Consider the following 7,356-nt stretch of genomic DNA (forward strand, 5'->3'; position numbering starts at 1 on the left):
CTTAAATAGTATAAATATTTAGAATAAAATGAGATTTAAAATGATACATATATCATTATATCGCTATGAAATGTAACATTAATTTTGGTTACATAGTGATTAAGTTCACTCTTCACATGTGATCCAGGGATCTGGTCTAGCTGGTCAGAAGTCCATCAACTGAGTATCAATGCACATGTCTGGAATCCCAGCTCCTTGGGAAGGTTAAGGTCGAATCATTACAGTTGTGGACTACGGTAGGAATGCAACTTTAAAACAATCTAGAAGAGGACTGAGAATGTAATTCAAGAGCAAGAGTGCTGGCAGCCCTGAGTTCAATCCCAGGAACAGGTAAAAAATTGAGCAAGCTTTTCTTCACAGGATGAGATGTGTAACTGACAGATGGTTCAGGATGTGCAAGAGGTAGAAAAATTGTGATGAAAGGGATTTCAGTAGATGGGAAGGACTAAACAGCAAACAACGACTGTTGTGTGGAAGGAGAGGCATTGCTTTCCAACATGCATCAGTGCACACAGAGGATCTCCCCAGAGTCTGAGGCAAGATTCTGACGTGAACTTCCTACAGAAACTTGGACCTCCCAGTGACTGTCTACACACTGGATGTGTAACAACTTCACTTGCATATTGCCGTATCCCACTGGGACAGTGCAATCTACATCCCATCCTCTGAGGCTTCTTTACAACTCCTACATTTCAGAAGTAGAAGTTTCTTTCCTTCTAATGTTCTCTCTTGGTTTTTCGAAATCAAGAACCAAGTAGCCAGAGATACTCTATGAAACAGGACTCTCAGCCTTCTTACTCAGGAGGTTATGATCAGGAGGATCACAGCTCAAGGCCAACCCAGGCAAAAGCCAAGTATATTAGCCTGGGCATAAACCAAGCACAATGGTAAGAGGGTGTGGCTCAGGTAGTAGAATGCCTGCCTAGTGAGCAGGTGGTTCTGACGTCAAACCTCAGTACCTTCTTCCCCCAGAAAAGAGTTGTTCCGTCATATCTAAAGGCATTGCTATAGCCTCTAGCACAGAGCGACCACTCTAATTGAGCTGCTGAAGTATAGCATAGAGAATTCTGGAATGCAAATTGGCCCTTTGCATGTTGGGATCCTGACTTGCATGAAGATTAATTTGCAGATAAACAGGTGAGAGAGTGAAACTCAAAGACAAGCTTCCATTGTATCTGTGCTGCCAGGGCATCTCTGTTGTGAGGCACTCAGAGAACACTCAGTACTGAAGAGAGCAAACACACATGGACTTCTACTCACTACAGCTAGTGGTTCTCAAACGAGGGTTCCCCAGAACAGTTACTGCTGTTGCAGCAGCAGCAGAACCAATGCGAAACCCTTGGACCTAATTAATTGGAAGTTACTATGGTTCTCTAGGGCCCAGCTATCTGTTTCAGAAACCCTCCAGATGATTCACAGGCATATTGATGCTGAGTAGCTTCAGTTTAGGAACTAGAAACTTGGTATGCTAATGATTTACTGCATGTATAAAGGATATCTTTAAGGATGGTTCCAATGACCATTTTCTGAAGGTTTCCCTATGCAAGGTATAGACCAACTCCTTTAAAAATATTATATCATAGCCAAACAGTACTTTGTGCTTTTCGGTTATTAGTCCCTGCTAGGCACTTGCTGTGGTTTCCTTGAAGGATTCATGTACTGAAGGCTTGCTCCACAGCAAGGTGGTATTAACAGATGGGAGAGAGAAGGTGGTCAGGTTTTCTAGGACACCATCCTCAGAAGGAGGCAATCTGGTGTCCTTGAATTCAGTTGGCTCCTGTGAGATGAGTGGTTTTGAAAAAGAAAGATGACCCCTCACTGGCCTCTGGCTTCCTTTCTCAGCACATGATCATCTCTCCTATGGATAGCACTCCTATCATGATGCCACCTGCTATGATGAGACTTAGACAAGGGGCCCTCACCAGAGGGTAAACAGACAAAGCCACTTCATCTGGGACATTTAACTTCCAAACGTGAGATGTACATTGACCACTCTTCTCTGTGACATGTTAAGTGTCAAGTATTTCAATATAGCATCAACAAATGAAGCTTTAAAATAAATTGACACCAAGAGGGGTGGTTCCATTCATGGCTGTATCCATACCCAAAATTATAAAAGCAGCTTTGGACCTGGATAATAGGAAGAGACTGGAAGAATTTTGAGAAGCTGGTTAGAAAAACCCTGGAGTTCTGTCAGCAGTGTGTTACAGGTGGTTCAGAGTTGGCCTCTGAAGGAGATTTGGGAATTGGAACCTGGGGAGAATACATCCTTGTGCTGCAGTAGGAAAACCATGGCTGTCCTATTACAACTCCCTGAATTTGCATGGAAGGCAATTTTAAAAGTAATTGTACAGAGGATAGTGCATGCTCTGTGAACAAAATCCTCCTCAGCAACATTCAAAGCTTCATCCCCATGTACATGCCTGAAAGGGAAGAACACTCTTAGCAGGATGTGGTGGTGCATGACTGTAGTCTTCATACCTACTGAAGCAGGAGGATTACAAGTTAAAGGCCAGCCTGTGTGACATAGCAAGATTCCATCCTCCCAACAAATAAACCACTTAAAATGTGCATGTGGAAAAGAAGAACCCATGGGCACACACACACTGTTAACTAAGACTCAAATTGTATTTCAAGAGAATCTTCTGTAGTGTGTGTGCTTGTGACTCATGCATGTAATCCTAGCTAGTCAGGAGACTAAGATGTAGGTGATTGTTGTCTGAAGCCAGCACCATCAGAAATGTCTGCAAGCCTCCCTATCTTCAAAAAGAACCTGCAAAAAGCTGGGCTGAGGGCTGGCAAGTTGGATCAGTAGTAGAGTACTTGCCTTGCATGCCTGAGGCACTGGGTTCAATTCCTCAGCACCACATGAGCAAAAGAAAAAAGCCAGAAATGGCCTGTGGCTAAAGTGGTAGAGTGCTAGCCTTGAGCTGAAGAGCTGAGGGATGGCACTCAGGCCCAGAGTTCAGGCCTCACAACTGGACCCAAAAAATAAGCTGGGCTGAGACATGGCTCAAGAGATAAGGCCCCATCCTAACAAGTATAATGCATTGAATTTAAATCCTCGTACAAGCAAAAAATATCATTCATATATGGGTAGTCTAAGTCATTCATATATGGGGAGACTAGTCAGGAGACTAAGATGTAGGTGATTTTTGTTTGAAGCCAGCACCATCGGAAAAGTCTGCAAGCCTCCTTGTCTTCAAAAAGAACCTGCTTAAAAGCTGGCCTGAGACATGGCTCAGGGGATAGGGCACCAGCCTAACAAGTGTAAAGCATTGAGTTTAAACCCTGGTACAAGCAAAAATATGATTCACATACGCAGTCCAGCAAATATCCTAGTAGGGGTGTTTTATGAGACTTTTCATCTTGATGGGCATTCAGTTGTATATGTGAAAGATTTTCTCTTTTTCTTGTCAGTCAGGCAAGTGTCCTCGGTATAAACTTAAGGCAATAAAATACTATGTAATCTAAGAAAGCTGAAGTCTCATACAGTAGATCACACTGGTAGTGTTTCCATTTTTAGATCATAGCATTGGTAAAATATTTCACAAATTTTTAAGAAAAATTTAAACTACATAAAAGCTTCCAACTACTAAAATCCAACTGGTAGCGAACATTGAGCTCAACATGCACTTTTCATTAAAAGGCCTCCTGTGGAGTATCCTGTTTTGAACTTCCAGAAAAACTGTTACAAATAAGGAAAGAAAAAGGCAATACAGGAGTGTGGCTGAAGTACACTGTATACAGTATGAGAGGTTAAGATGAAATCCCTTCAAAAATTTACAAGAACATGAAAAGCAGGGTTGGGAGAGATGGAAGATAATGAAGAAAGTGGTGAGGTTGCTGAAGATGCACTCCCCAAATATCATGTTAAATTGGAATACCTTGGAATAACAAACTAGGGATAATATAAATTAAAATAAACAAGATACAAAAGATAACATGGAGAAACAGGGGAAAAAAGAGGAATAGAGGGGACAAATATGCTCCAAGCCTATCTATCTAAATGCACACAAAGCAACAACAGTAAACCTCTCTCAGTGTACAATTAACATGCACTAATAAAACTGTGGTGGAAAATCTGTCTCTAAATCAGGATATCCTTTATTCAAAATCCTGTGAATTCACTAGAGTTCTTGCGTTGCATGCATGAGGCCCTGGGTTTGATTCTTCAGTATCACATGAGCAGAAAAACCCGGAAGTAGAGCTGTGGTTCAAGGGGTAGAGTGCTAGCCTTGAGCTGAAGAGCTGAGGGACAGTGCCCAGGCCCACAGTTCAGGTCCAGTGACCTGAAATATAAAAAGAAAATTACGTTACTTGATTACGGGTTGGGATAAAAAATAAGGCAAGGCTTGTGATTTCAAACTTTTCCACTGAGAGGGGGCATAAAATTTTAACTTCTACCAACTCTACCTGTCCTTTTCTATTATTGGCTTTTCAGTCATCTGTTCAGGTGTCTATTAGGCTAGGCAATAGCATCAGCATCTTGGAACAAGGCTTCCCTCTGCTGCCAGGCAGGCTCGCGCAGCATTCATATCAGGAGACAATCCTGTCCCAGCTACATTGAACAACCCACCATACCCCACTTTCTGAAAGGACCCATAACTTCTGCATAGTCTGTTAAGATTGGACCATTCTGTGAAATAAAATACAGAGAAACAGTTAGAGCAGCAGTTTCTCAGATACTTACCAGGAACCCTTCTTTATACACAGACTTGAAGGAAACTTTGAGAGACCTCTGCCACAAAGCACTGAGTCCTGTGGTTGTACTTGTCTGGGTCTCCCATCTCCCTTGGGCAGTACTGTCAGACCCTGTCATTAATCAGAGGACCATGTAGGTAACTTCGAAAACAGTATAACACATCTAGGGCATTTTACAAGTGTACATTCTCGTCTCCATACACACAGATACTTCCACTCCTGAGCAAAGTGTAGTCTGCTATGGGTTCTACCAAGCCAGAATATTGAGGATACAGTGGGTGGGTATATGTGCAGTCAAGGCAGAGGCCTATGAACTGCAGGAGGGAATATATGGATCCACATCAGAAGCACTGGCCTCTACCGGTGCAGTGGATGGATTCTAGGGAGGTGCCTCGGATCACTGAATGATGTCCCCAGACTAAACCTGCAGTTTTCTTAAGAAGTCTCCTGTCTGCTAGATGTTCTGGGACAGTATCGCACAGCCCTATTCAACATCAGGGCAGTGACCACACCATTTCAAAACCAGAAGTCATGTTATCCTAAACCCAAAAGTTTCCCTATTCTATAGACTCTTACTAAATTCTCAGAGTCCAAAGTGAAGTTGTTTAAACGGTCACAAAATATCCAAAATTCCATTTTTTTTAAATTCAGAGGATTATTTCCTTTCTACTGAATTTGTAGGATATTCCATTTAGTGTTTCTTTACAATTCTTTTGAGTTTGGGAAAAACATGAATAAAGTAGGTGAATCTCAAAATTGGTATTATTATGACTTAACTTTAAGATGGGCAAAGATTATTAGCAGTAAGTACTTTGGGTGTGTTTTCCCAATGTTTTCTCCTGGAAGGTACATAAAACATTTTAAAGGGACTTAAACAATATTAAGAGACTTAAAACAATTTAACTACAAAAGGCAGACATTTCCTGTGGGTTGGAGTTACTACAGACCATGCAGCTGGCATGCAGCAGTGAAATGAGAATTCCTACTCAGAGACTCTATGTGAAGTAAGCCACTCCATTGTCTCTCAACAAGTGTGGGTCATTCATTATATCAGAGGATCTTCAAAGAATGTTACTGTAGTCATTGTTTTCATAACCAGGTGTTTTCTTACACCACGTTGCCCTCCTTCCTGTAATTACTTAAAATCAAATTTTAGCAGAGTAAAGGACACAAGGATTCCTCCAGGAAAGAAAGATCCTCTGATGGAGATTCTGATTGAATGATACTTTTTGTACTTTTTCTTAATTGAAAAATAGCTGCCACTCCACTTGAAGAGAATTTCATGTAGGGAGTGTAGGAGAGAGAAATGTAAATTGCTACATAGAAAATTCCAGAATCAGCAGTACAAACAAATCAGAAAACACAGCCTAGAAACTGCGAGAAAGCTGGGATCCAGGCGGGCTGTTTGTCCTTTAAGCAAGCCTCAGAAGGTGACAGGAGTAGGTGCTTCCCTGAACCTGTCTGTTCTCTGTGCCTGAGGATGCTGTGCCTGTCTGAGCAGCCCTGCACCTCTCTGGTCTGCCTGCTGGGTGGTGTGGCAACTCTATACTTCTATGATGCTAATGCAGGACCAAGCCACCTGGGCCAGGGCCAATGATTGCTTTTTAAACATTGTTCTGGTAAGATTTATCAACAACCAAACACTCGTTTTCTTAGTGACTATAAAAGAGCAGCCTAGGTTTGGAATTCCACAATCAAAAAATGTTTTCTACCTGGTAGAGTGATAAGGCAAATTTCCTATAAACCACCTCTTGTTAGCTTCATTATCAGAAGCAGGCCAGAGATTCTGTTCATCAAAAGTATTAGGAAAGCAATGGCCTTTTCTAGGTTTCCTGTGTAAGTTTTAAATGATATGTTGCACTCACCAGTGTTTCAGGTCATTCCGGGGTTCCAGGGCTGTGTAGAAAGAAGTACAAGCATACTTAGGTAGTCTCCTGCTACAGCTCCATGTCCATATTTGGGGTCTTCTCACACTGGGTTTCAGTCCTTCAGTCCTCTGCGTGGTAATGCCTCCTGGCTCCTCTGTTTTCTTCTGTGGTTTAGGAGAGGTTATGCGCCAAAGAAGATGAGCCATAACCACACCCCACTTGCCAGCACACTACATTGTACATGCTGAGTCAAGCGAGCCTGCGGCTCTTGGTGGTGGCTGCTGCAGTGCCGATATTGGCCTGGTGTTGTCCACGAAGATGTGCATACCAGACCACAAATCCCTCACCACTTGCCAGGCTAGGAAACTGGCAAGGAGAACTCATAAATAGCTGTGATCGTAGAATGACGCTCCACAGTTCAGTATACTTCACTCTAAGGAGCTCAGTTATGAGATGAGTGATGCCTGTGCATGAGTCTTGCACAGCACAATGATATCAAGCATTGACTTTAGTAAATAGGAAATTAGTTGAAAATGAAAGGTTAGGACAGAATTAACAACTGTGGCTTTAAGAAAACACTGACATAGAACAAAATAGTGTTAGGGTTTTATGTTGCCTATTTCTGCTTGGAAACTTGAGACTAATAGTCACTAAATGAACAGAAACCTATGAATTGCTAGGAACTGGTGGATCATGCCTGTAATCTTAGCAACTCAGAAGGCTAAGATTTGAGGATCACAGATTGAAGCCAGCTGTACAGGAAAGTACATGAGAGCTTATGTCA

This window comes from Dipodomys ordii, unplaced genomic scaffold, assembly GCF_000151885.1.
Source record: "Dipodomys ordii isolate 6190 unplaced genomic scaffold, Dord_2.0 Scaffold164, whole genome shotgun sequence".
Classification (NCBI taxonomy): Eukaryota; Metazoa; Chordata; class Mammalia; order Rodentia; family Heteromyidae; genus Dipodomys; species Dipodomys ordii.